General features: G+C 37.5%; 2 long non-coding RNA genes across 2 annotated transcripts; one reads left to right on the forward strand and one right to left on the reverse strand.

The window, feature by feature from the left end:
* Nucleotides 1-427: 427 nt before the first annotated feature.
* On the reverse strand, nt 428-1,833 carry LOC119898345. Its single transcript, XR_005443528.1, has 3 exons — nt 1,505-1,833; nt 1,088-1,302; nt 428-542 (listed from the first exon to the last, which is right to left on the reverse strand). It is a non-coding gene; the product is annotated as an uncharacterized LOC119898345 (long non-coding RNA).
* Nucleotides 1,834-8,168: 6,335 nt separating this feature from the next.
* LOC119898348 lies at nt 8,169-9,343 on the forward strand. Its single transcript, XR_005443531.1, has 2 exons — nt 8,169-8,314; nt 8,826-9,343. It is a non-coding gene; the product is annotated as an uncharacterized LOC119898348 (long non-coding RNA).
* Nucleotides 9,344-12,836: the final 3,493 nt, after the last annotated feature.

Consider the following 12,836-nt stretch of genomic DNA (forward strand, 5'->3'; position numbering starts at 1 on the left):
CAAATTCTTCATTGCAAAGAACATTTATCTGATTGGCTGTGGGAGCCAGATGGTGAACCCTTGATTGTAGGGATCGAAGTGCCACAGCGATGTCAAAAGCTCTGTATTGATAGAGAAAAAATGCTGAAATTACAATCATTTAAACCAGTGGTTCTCCAGGTTTTTGTCACACCTTCAACTTGCACTATAAGGGTGTTACAGTATCTTCAGAAAATGTGTACTTACTCTTCAGTTCCCTCCTGGTATGGGCTCGATGGTGCGGAGGATATATAGAAATGATTGTGAGCTGGAGATGGAGCAGGTGAAGAGGTGTGGATTGGTGGAGATGGAGCAGGAGAAGAGGTGTGGATTGGTGGAGATGGAGCAGGTGAAGAGGTGTGGATTGGTGGAGATGGAGCAGGAGAAGAAGTGTGGATTGGTGGAGATGGAGCAGGAGAAGAGGTGTGGATTGGTGGAGATGGAGCAGGAGAAGTTGTCCCAACTGCAATTGGTGGTGCAGCTGGTGTTTGTTCCACTGGTATGGAGGGGTTTGACATAACATCCTAAAATGAAATGATGAACAACATTAATATGCATGTGAAGGCTCATACAGTTTCAGCCACAACTTTATATCTTTATAAGTAAAGGCAAGTAGCATCTGAAGCGAACTAATAGGACTAAAAGGGGTAATCCACTTAAATGGAGGTGAGGCAGGCAGTCTGAGAAATCAACCAAATATCCAACAAAAAGCAACAATACAAACTGAGAAGGCCAGCAAGAACCAAAATACAGAATCCCCAACAGAAACAGAATCCCAAAGACAGAAAAATTGTTAGACAAGATCAGATAATCAACAATAACAGGAAAAAAAGCTAGATAAGAAACAAGAAGTCAAAATACTACAAAATACATAAGGGTGCAAAATTAAAGACAACATATAACAAATGCTTAACACCATATAATCATGGACAAGGAACAAGAATGTGGAGACTGGGAGGTCTAAACAACAAAAACACAAGAGGAAGAACATAACAGGAATAAAAGCACGAAAATACTACAAACCAGACCAAAAACTACAACACTAGCACTGTGTCACATATTTGCATACCTTGGGGCGTAGGTAGAGACAAGAGCGCCCTAGGGCATTCTGGGCATGTATGTCCCTTGGGCACTGCTCCTCCAACACTATTATGCTGCGCTGCCCATTGACTCAGCAAAGCTCAAAGTGTTCAGGCAACGCGGGGATGTTTTCTTGAAGGACTTGAACAAACTCCTGTTCGTCAAGGTCTAAAGGGACGACGACCCGACAGGGAGGAGTAGCATCTGCGTAAAAAAAGATATATTACTCATAGTTTCAACAATGTAACAAAGGTCTTATTACTAATAACAAGCAAGACAAAATGTCATGAACCACTATGTAAAAGATGGTGAAACAAAGAAACTGGTTATACAACAAATCTGTTTTTTGTTTTTTTAACAAAGATCTGTCCACGTAAATTAGCAAACTAATAAAAACAGAGATTACCCCTATGAGACCTGTAACAGGTCAATGTGCTGCTCCTCAGCACAGACACTCTGAAGGTTATTTGTCGTCTTGTGCTACATCTGCGTCTCCGGGCTGGTCCGCCACCCTCCTCTCGTCTGAATGTTTGGAATCTACAGAATAGTAGAAAATACACACGGAAAATATGATGAACTGTAACAACTCACAAACATTAACATTACTTATACTGCAGTCCTTCAAAGGTGTAGGTCTACTGTATTTCCGACTGAATTCTGGCAATGCAGTTAAAATACTAACATTTACTTTAATGAGCTTTGTCAACAGGTTCCTTGTAACTACATTAGGTTCCGCTAGACACAATGTTACGGCTCTTTGCACAACCTCCACAATCTTGGGTTGAACAATCATAATAAAAGAAAAACTATTAAGTAAATTCTATGTACTGCTCTCAGTACATTCTGAATTCTAAGTCTCTACTTTAATTGAAATGGCCTGTGCCAGAAGTAAAATCTGCACATTAATCTAGTCACATTGTATTCTGTCAAATGACAGGTGAGGAGGTTTTACCTAATTTCATTGTCCTACTTGTGCTAATTTGTGCTTTGTCTCAAAGGTGCTTCACGTTGCCGCTTTTAATAATCTTGAAAATCTGAGATTATATGCCTATATGTTTTGTTAAATATATAGTTTGTAGCCTTCGGTACTTTTGCTGAATGGCCGCTTCTGTTAATCTTGTTCATTAAGAGGATAATCAAAAACTTGCACGATTTTTAAATGAGATGGTGTAACATAGTGGCTTATTGTCATGACAACAGAACCGCAGCAATGAAGTCACAGTTCAAGTACAATTTTTAAATGCTAGCGTTAATATGCAATACTATGGAATGTCTGGTGTAAGTTTAACGTTACCCAGTAACAGTTAACATAGCCTACACTAATATCTATAAAAACGGATTTTTATATACAGTCTATGATAAAAAACAGTTCACGTCTGAAGTAGAGAAGATGCTTCTTGTCCGTCTTCATTCAAAATTCTGTTGAACTGGGCGTTCATTCTGTCTCTGATTTCACTTATTCTTCTTCGAAATCTTCTGCCTCTCTCCGACATGTCTGTTCATCTACCATCTCAAAAGAGCGGACTGAGAATGAAAAGCCACGGAAAACCGCGAAAACGTCAACAAGTGTGACGCAATTACGTTTGTTTCCTCATTCTTGCTGTCTCATTTTTAAAGCATTTCTCTCTGTGAGAATATGTTAATGGTAAGGATTATTTCCATTTTCAGGCAATATTATTATTATTTCCAATATTATTTAGCCTTGGTCTAACTCTGCTGAGGAACAACCACCTGGTCAAATATCTATGTATTAAAAACCTTTATAATATGATCATATTACTAACTTTTGGAAATATTTATTTAGAAAGTCATACATTAAATAGTTATTCTTTAAAAATCTTATGACCACATGTAGGTTACCTAACTGCAATGTTTAGCCTACGTGGTATGTTCAATGGTCACATGACAACATGGTTGTAAAAGGAAATGTTTGTAACTCCCTTCTGGTACATAGCAGGCAGTACAATTATAGAATGGTAAACAGAAATAAACTAAAAACTGTAGCTTGAGTTTAAAGCTCTTCTGCCGTCTGGTGGTGTGACAGCAGAAACATGTCTATCTTCTATCTAGATGGCAACAGGGTGAACAGGCACAGGCTGTTCTTTAAGATATTTTGACCAGCTTACCTGGCTTTTAATATTTTTATTTGTAAATCGTGATGTAAAGGAATAACTCACATACACAATTTTGCAAATTTATTCCATCTTTGTTTATTACATATGACAATAAAACGGTGAAATACAGTCTGTGCTTCAAGGGCAGTAGAAGGTGTTTCCAGCTCCCTAAAAAGAAAAAAACACTTCTCACAACATAGGCTATGAGTGAGTTTAGGCTACAGTCTCAAAAGATAGCATAGGCTATAAGAAGCTATATTTCAAAAACTCACAGTTCAAAATAATGCCCTATATATTTACTAATATTACACTTGCTGTTTACCTATCTCATTCCTCAGAGTGATTAGACTAAGTGTTAGACTTAATGTAGGGTACACATACCTATGGTTTCTCCTGAAACGGAGGTGCAGAAGGATTGCTGTCTTCTCCTTTCCTGTCGGAGAAGTTATTTGCACAATGAGGGTGTGCATTTGCGAATTTGAACTAGCCTTCAGTAGAGTTGGTGCTACAGGTAGTAATGCCATAATAATGACAATATTGCGACAAATAGCCTACCTATGCACATGTTAATTTTTCATTCATTCATTCTTGTCAAAGATACCTGCCGACCTATTTAATAAACCAATCAATGTCAAGTACAGGGAGACGCAGTGGGGAGATGCAGCCCACAGATGATGATGACAGAACGCAAGTCTGTCACGTAAAGTCTTTTAGTGTGGTCGCAGAAGGTGTGAAACCAAACTAAAACTAACCGAATGGATCAAAATGTATCAAAACATGAACTTTGGTTCGCACCTTGGTGCTTTGTTGGTTCTGTCCCTAAATTTCTTATGGCTGTGAATAGGGTTGTAAAAAGATAGGCTATATGAATATATCAAATAGGCTATCTAGCCAAACTAGTAGCCTACTTACACTATATCTAAATGTTCTATGTTAAGAAAACGTAAAGATGACATTCATGAAGCTGCACCATGTAACTTAATAAAAACATCAGCCCCACAGTTACTGCAGGCGAAACATGAATTACACTGCATTAGGTGGTTTATTTGAAAAGAGTATACATGTGCTGATTAAGGCCATATGTCTATTTCATCAGGTATGTAAAGACATTTTTGGGCTATGTTCAATGTCAGCGGGAGATTTGTACCGCCTCGAGTTGTCATTAACTAGCTTTAGGCCTGACAGCCCTGTGTGTTTTGAAATGTTATCATTTACAGTTAGCAGTAGCTACACTATAATGTATTATCATTGATTAAACTTCCAGTGATAGGCTATAATGCCTCATAAATGGTACACTACATATCTATGTATATGTAACATTTTCAATTCAGACCATAACAAAACCAAAAGTCATTAAAACTCATAAGCTTCTTTACTTCATGTTATTATCTATTTTTGTAACAATGGTTGTACTTGTCATTTACTCTATCAATGTAATGTCATAATTCTCCTATTATTTATGTCCATATTTGGATAGTGCATTTACTGAAACTGGGAGAAAGTATCCAACAATCCACTTGATCAAAAATATGCATAACAAACTCGTTATGTCAAATATTGGCAAGGAACAACAAGTAGACACAAACACAGTAGTTTTTTGGTTTGTTTGTTTGTTCTTTAAAAAGGGAACTGTGGAAAAGCTCCTCTAAACAGAACAGAAACATCTAAGCACCTGTTGAGTCTTTTCCGGAGCAGCCAGTTGACAATCTGAGGAGTCATCAGTCAGATGGTCACCAAGCTGTATCTGGACACTAAGCCATTCACAAACACCTCAGGAAAAAAAAAAAGGGATATTCCCCCTGTCACATCACAGAATTGCCTTTCCCTGATGATTCATCAAACAGAATCAAACCAAAGGCAGTAAAATATTTGAAAGCCCCAGAGCTAGAGGAGTTGTTTTTTAACTCATAGTAATGCTCACCAGGTTTCATAGATAGGCCCATAACCATAATGAGAACAACAGACGTGGTGCTGGTGGTGGTCAAGCTGCTGCTGGAGTCTAATCTGAAGTTACAGGTCAGTTCTTACAAATGGTTAGCTCTCCCTAACAGCCAGAGTACTTTGTGTTTTTCATTAGTTTTTATTTCAGTTAAGGGGGAATGGGGATGGTAACAGGGGGAAAAAGCAAGCAAGAAATATTGTGGCATAAGAGTTGGATAAATAAATTAAAGTTTATATTAGTTTGTAAAAAGAAAAAAAAAGTGTGATCACATTGTTTAGGTTTAATTTAACATATGATTCAAAAGGTTTATCACGTTATGTATTGAACAAGTATCTCCATTGGATGTGAAAAGTGTCCATCAAACCATGTATCTTCCACTACAGGATGCACGCACCTCCCTCCCTTTATTTGAGTGTGTCTCAAACAACAGTGTTTTTTTTTTATACCTAAGTTACCAAAGGTCTGACTGCTGTGGAAGACATACTTTGTAATCTATTAAAATCCTCTTTCCCCTTTCAAATTCTTCAATCCACATGCATGTAAATGTAATGTTGAGTCGACCAAGTCCTCCAAGGCTTTTACATTACAAATAAGTACTCCACTGCAGACAGTAGGGGGCAGCAGAGCGCTGCCTGCTGCCGGTTGGGGACTGTTTTGATGACGTAGCTGTCGTCGTCTTGCCATTCCGGCAAGATCGTCGAGATCCTCCTGTTTTACAGGTCAGTACGGTGTATAAAAGCACAAAACAGATGAATAAGCATAGCAATCGTTATCTCTTGTGTTTAAGTTGTTTTTAGTATTAACTATGTAGTTTGTTCATAGGTTTCTTACACTGTGCTAGACGTTAGCTAGCACTCCCGATCCTCGGTCAATGTCCACCATTAACGTTTACGGCTGCTGGGCGCTGGTTTCACATATGAAGTATTTTATTTGTATTTTGTTTACAAAAAAATGTCACTATCTTGCCAGGATCGTTTATTAAATTGAGGACAGTGAACGGTTCTGTCAGTAAGAACTATGAGAGATTTATCCCTGTTAATTTAAAAGGTTTAAATTCCCTTTTCATATATTTAAGTATTATACTTTTTTGTTAATATTTCGAAGGTTTACATTCACTGTAGGCTACGAGAGTTTTAAATTTCCTTTTAATGAGGAAAATGATGAATTGATGTGTGTGCTAGATACATTTTATTCACTTTATGTAATTTGGTTACTTAGTTGAATATTACTGTGCAAAAAGAGACTTCATGTAATGACTAAAATTACTGTATTTATTAAATGAACTCTGGGAAGACCGTCTAGACCAATGGCAGCAAGTTTCCTCAGCCTCATCATTTCTGCTGTTTTACAGGTTTATTACCTTTCCACATGCCCTGTGCCTGTAAGACATATAAGCTGGCTTGCCAACCGGCAATAAAAGAATATCAGAAACAACAGCAAAAAGCTTTCGCCGTGGAAGATACCGTTGCTAAGGTAAAGTATAGCTTTAAGATTATTGTTTGACAACTTTATCAAGTTTGTACTAGTTCAGAGTCATTCTCATCTGTCATTTTGTAGATTGGCTAACGTAAACTTGTTCTTTACAACTCACTGCTGATGTAGCAAGTATAGGGTTTGAAAGCTTTGTGGTTCAATGTAAAATATGATGGGACAGTTCACTGTGCTTCAAAGATCTATATTTGGTTTCCTCAATCAAAAACAGATGTTTAAGACTTTTGGGTTCGGTTTTATTTCTTCCGTATTTCAGAAAGAATCGGCTGGGGCCCAAAATGTTATAATTTAAAAAAAAGTCTAATATCATTCAGCATCAATATTTATCATGAAAAAGGTCAAATTCTTATTTCTGTCAAGTTTAAAAGCTGACCTTTGCTTCTGATTTGAAAGTTGAAAAAAAACATATAGTTTATTTTGGTTTTAAACTTTTATTTATGGTCAGTACATGACAAGAACCTGCAAAACAGTGGTCACTTAACAGATCTCAGGTAGAACGTCAAAAAACAATTACGATAAAAATCTTTTTTCAAAACATTTCACTGAATGTAGGCATTAAAATAATTCAGGAAAAATGTCTGCACACCATTGGACTGCAGAGATTTGTCCTTTGTGTCTTGCAGTGATATTTTTTGTCTTTCACTTGAGTACTTTTGACTGGATGTGCACACACTTGGCCCCTCTGGAGGTTTTATACCAATGACAACCATACAACCAATTGAAAACACATTGTATAAAACCTTTTCACGCAAGTAAATGTAGCTCAGATCAAATCACAGATCACAATAATGTGAGAAGTAGTAAAACCTTTCATCATACTGATGCACACGTAGAAGTGTGTGTAAGATGTAGTTAATGCAGTGAATGCTGCATGTTTTCTAGTTTGCTTGCTATTGTTTAGCACACACTCTTTTTGCACAGACAGACACAACACCACACTAAGACACACTGTGAGGACAACATTTACAGAATTTCTGTTTTTGTTTTCTCTTATTCACAAGGAGGACTTGAGGAATTGAGGAGGACTCTTCAACCGATGAGGCTCGTCTTGAAAGACGGGGAAATCCAGAGACCTGGAACGTGAAGGTCCAGAAAAGTAGGAGAATGAGGGGCCTGGATTGAAGGAGGCAAGACAAATGGGTACACCATGCCAGTCTGCAACCTGCTAAAGGTTCACTAAACTCTACTGCAGAAAAGCAGAAGACACATCATAAGAACAAGATTTCTAAGTATTTCTGGGGGAATTTGGACTGGAGAAATGATTGTGAAGTCTGTGGTGGAGGGGAGCACTGTAAAGCGGCGGCGGACAGGAGCAGATGAATCCAGAAGGTCAGCATCCATTATTTGTCACCCTGTAGTAGATTGGAGAAGAATCTGAATGTGCCAACGCTTGTTCCTGTCAACATTAGGCATAAAGCAGTGGTGTTTTTTGAAGTGGGAGCCCTCTTGAAAACAGCCTCTGTCAATGTAAGTTTTGTCAAACATTTTCTGTGACTTAAATATATCTCCCTTTCACTTAAAGACCAGTGTGATGCCTACTGTTCATTCAAGCCTGGAAACATCGAAACAGCTTCATGGGACACAAAGGCTGCGAAGCAGAAGGACAAAGACGATGCAGATGAGAAGACCTTGTTGGCGCTCACTCCAATTCCAGGCCATACCGTGTGAGGTACGTATCTTCAAGGACTTCTGCCAGATGGGGAACTGGGAAAAAGCTGGGGATCCAACATTGCATGACCTCCAAACAATTAGGTATTTTATCAGACATACATTCTTGCACAAATATTGCCTTCTATGTCAATAGAAATCAGTTGTGAAAAGTACCCAAGTACATGCACCCAATTACTCTTCTTTTTGAGGTACTACTCCACTACATTTATTTTGATGGCTTTAGTGACTAGTTACTCTGCAGATTATAAATTAAAAACATATTCAAAAACTAGAGTATTTTCACAGATAAAGCCACACAGCAAAATATAAAGTAGTTAGAATTACCTTTACTTTTCATCTTAAAATTTGAATGTAGGACTTTTGACATACAGAATATCTCTACAGTGTGGTGTTGGAACATTTACCTAAGTTAAAGGTCTGACTACTTTTTCCACCACTGTGAAAGACGTACTTTGTAATCTATTAAAATTCTGTCCCTATTTTCCCTTTTAAATTCTTCCATCCACTAGATACAACGTGGATGGCACCACTCAGATGACTGGGAAGCCTATCTGTCCCCATCTCTTAAAATAAGAGTATCACCACAGCAGCCCCACTGTGCGCATCCAGCTAGCCAGTTAAAGAGCTGAAGTTCAAACAGCCCCAAGAACTGAAGGTTTTGCCCAAGAACTTCCACTCACCCTACGATGGACTGGACCACGAGTGATGCCCGTCACCAGCTGGAGCCTCACGCAGACGCACACACACACACTGATGTACTTAGGCTATATTGGTTACAGTTGTTCATTAAAATCAGTGTAATTATATTTTTGCATTATTTTTTAAATACCTTTACTGGTTTTAATGGTTTTAACATAATTCCTAATTGTTCAAAGTATTAAGTCAAATATCTAGTAGTAGTCAAGACTCCAATCAATTGTCTCTCACAAATAGTCTGACAGATTCTTTATCCTGGTTGTTCATAATAATAATTTTGAATGTTGTGTGGTTTACACAGTAAAATAAATTTCAACCTTTACTGATTAAACCGATTTCATTTTGTCATTATCAGCCAACATTATTCACAATGTAAAGATAGCTTATTGATGATTAACATGATTTCAAAACATGCATCTTATTATTTAGCTTAGGTATCATCAGAAGGTATGCTTTCACAAAGACTTCAGGTAACCTTTCTCAAATATGTCCATTTCGGAGGAAAGCAATGCAGCGTTTTTTTAAAACCAAGTATCTTAATAGCCTGCAGATGCCTTTTCAGGATCAGAAGGAGCTTTATTGTCAAGTAGTGTTTAACCCATACGAGGAATTTGCTGTGGTGATGAGGTGCTACATGTAGACAAACATACAGTCAACATAAATAAATGTGGAAATATATAAATATGGAATAAGATAAGTTTTTGTAGCAACTTGTATAGTGTAGTGTTTTGGGGTAACATAAATATTATCGCAGGAGTCCGGAAGGATAGCTTTGGATAAATAAATAAAAGCCAGGGAATAAATGACAAGCTGTTTTCCCTGAACCGACTGAAACACACGTTTGTGTCAGGTTGCCTTTGGCCTGGATTTAGGATGACATGGTAAAACAAAGCTTTGTAGAAACAAGGGTAGGCTCGCTATCAATACTACACCGACTGAAGGGCTCATAAAAAGACAAATGAGGCTTAAACTGTTCACTGATGACCATGTAAAGATAGTTGTTCCACTTATGGTGATTTCTTACTTTCTTTGTGTTTGTATGTTCTATTTTAGGAGATACTTTAATCTGACAGTGATGATAAATAAAATGCAAATTAATTATGTCAAATTTGATCTAAAATCATCAATCAATAGATGTTACAAGCTATAACCTAGAGTAGCTAAATATTTTTAGTAAATGTAGTCAATTTACTTGATCAGTCTGGGACTTTTGTGTTGAGTTTTTCATGCTTGTCTGTGGTTACTTTCTGCCTTTGGGTGGCTACGATCACAGTAAAGTAGATCAGTGCTGAATTAGTGTGGTCTGTTCTTCTTCTGTACTGATTGGGTGACAACAGTTCAAATTTAGTGGCTGTAAAATCCACAGGGCGGAGCTCATTATCATTTTACAAAACGTTTAAAGCGGCGTTTTGTTAACTAAACGCTGCTTTTTACGGCGTGCCAAAATAAAACGGCGTTTTTCGCGGCGTTTTTATACACAAAACGCCGTTTTAAACGCCGTTTTGTTAGCAAAACATGCTACAAGAGTGGCATTTTTTGGCACTAATGGCTTGCCACAGCTCTCCGCTCCTCTGCACGGAGAATAGGCAGTCGGTCTATTTTTGGCAGAAGACAGGTAAAGCAGCAAAAAAACAGACTTAAAAAGAAACAATTTAACTACGTAGCCTTCTTAACCATGGTAGAAGCACAAAAATCAAGGACAACTTACCAAATCAACTAAATCTAAACAATTCTGCAGAATCATGTAGGCAAAACGCTTTTATTGTGAAATGCTCCATGTGGGAAATTCAGACCTGCAGGGAACAGGGGAAGGGGGGAAACGGTTCACTGAGCTGTGAACACAGCTTTAATCGGTAAAATGACAAATAAACAACAAGTCAACAATGTGTGGCAGGCTCCGACGCTCAAACGCTTCCAGTGTGAGTTGAGCTGGGCTGAGGACGGGTCAAAACCGTGGCGCAGTCATAAGGTGGCTCACACGTGTGGTGTCCGAACGATAATGCTGCGATGATGTGTTGAGAAGAAATCCGCTTGACACTGTTCTTGGTTATAAAAGTTTATTACATCAAAGAATTCAGCATCAATTACAAGCTCTGCAGCAGCTTGGAGAGTGACCCAGCCCGATGACCACTCTGTCTCTCTGTACATCGAACACAGCTTATATAGGACATGTTTAGGTCTCTGCTAAAAACCATATAAGTGCACGGTGCTGTAGAATAAATGTAACCATCTATTAGACACCACAGAAGGGTACAGTCCCTTCATACACACTAATCTCTTTATACACACTAATCTCTTTATACCTAATCTCTACTTCCCCTAACACTGCACCCATCAATCATTACTTCCCCATAAGGGTTCACTGTCCCTCTCACCAGCTGCAGAGCATTATGTTAAACTGTAATGGCCGGATGCACATATGTTATACACCACACACGCCGCCTTAGTGTGTACGGGGTTACGTAATACCTTATAGGCCTATCTTAATATCTAGGCCTATAATATCTTTGATAAGTAACCATGTTCAATTATATTATTTTTGCACATGATAAAGACAGAAAATGTGTGTTTTCATACCTAAACCAAAGTCCTGTACTAAAGCTAACTTCTGGGCAAGTTGTCTCAGTGGTTTTGGTCAAATTGTCACATTTGACTAAATTAGTATAATCGATTTGGCCACAGAATGGTTCAAACACAGCATTATAAGCCTTTAATTAGAAAAAAATATATAATGATACAATCCCAGGTCAAAAAGAAGTGCTCTTAAAGGCACAAAATATACTTGAAATTCACATAGGCCTATGCTTATAGTACATTCATACTTCGAACATGCTTACTACAAGTATATTAAAGATATATTCTCCTGAGCTTTAACATACTTCTCAAAAGTATACTTTGAACAAACTGGTAATAAATATACTTAATTGAACTTTTAATAAATGTGCTAAAATAAAAGTATATTTTTACAACATTTTAGTCTATTTATTCAAAACATATTTATTAGTAAATACTCTTGGTGTAGTTTGTAGAAGTACATTGTTAAACAATTACACTTTTAGTGGGTTAAAAATATATTTATGCCAAACATGCTTCATTGTGTAGGCTACTTCAAAATATTGTAATTATTTATGTAATTGCCACGTTTCAGTCTGATTTCCAGAAGTATGATTTTTAAAACATATTTTTTAACATTGAAATATATTTTTCAAAAGCATATTATTTTTCTTTATCTTTGTCTTTTTTTCATTTCTTTTCTTTTTTTTAATCAGGTAAATAGCTAGTTGAGATCAGAGACCTCTTTCATAAGGGTAACCTGACCAAGAAGAAGTTGTTAACTTAACAAACAACAACATATAGAAATAAGCATACTTTAAATCATAATGCAGTTACACATGTGTACACAGGGACGAAGTGTGCCCGGCCTCCCGCCCAGCCCACTAGCACAGTGCATTCAGTTAGACCAATCAGAATCGAGGTTTTCAAATTGACGACCCAATCACACAGTGTGAAAGTCCGCTTCACGAAAGTTAACGTGTGTACTGTCGTTGAGAGAGGGAAGCTATTTCTGGCCAAAAATCATTTTGTTTCTCAGGTTTCATTTGTTTTACTTTATGGTGGACACCACAGACATAATAAGAAAAGAACACAGAAGAGAAGAATATTCGGCCAGCTTCCTGCAGAAGTTAAATGTGAAAAGAGCTAAAGAGGCGTGACTGGCGAGTACAAGCAGGAGAGGACAGACGCAGAGACTGCCAGCAAAAATCGTCTTTCTTGGTAAGTTTATTATTGTTAGCAAGACACCACAATTGTGTAAGTTAACTAAA

Source organism: Micropterus salmoides, unplaced genomic scaffold, assembly GCF_014851395.1.
Source record: "Micropterus salmoides isolate LMB-PRFRI ecotype aquatic unplaced genomic scaffold, ASM1485139v1 Ms_hic_scaffold_11, whole genome shotgun sequence".
Taxonomy (NCBI): Eukaryota; Metazoa; Chordata; class Actinopteri; order Centrarchiformes; family Centrarchidae; genus Micropterus; species Micropterus salmoides.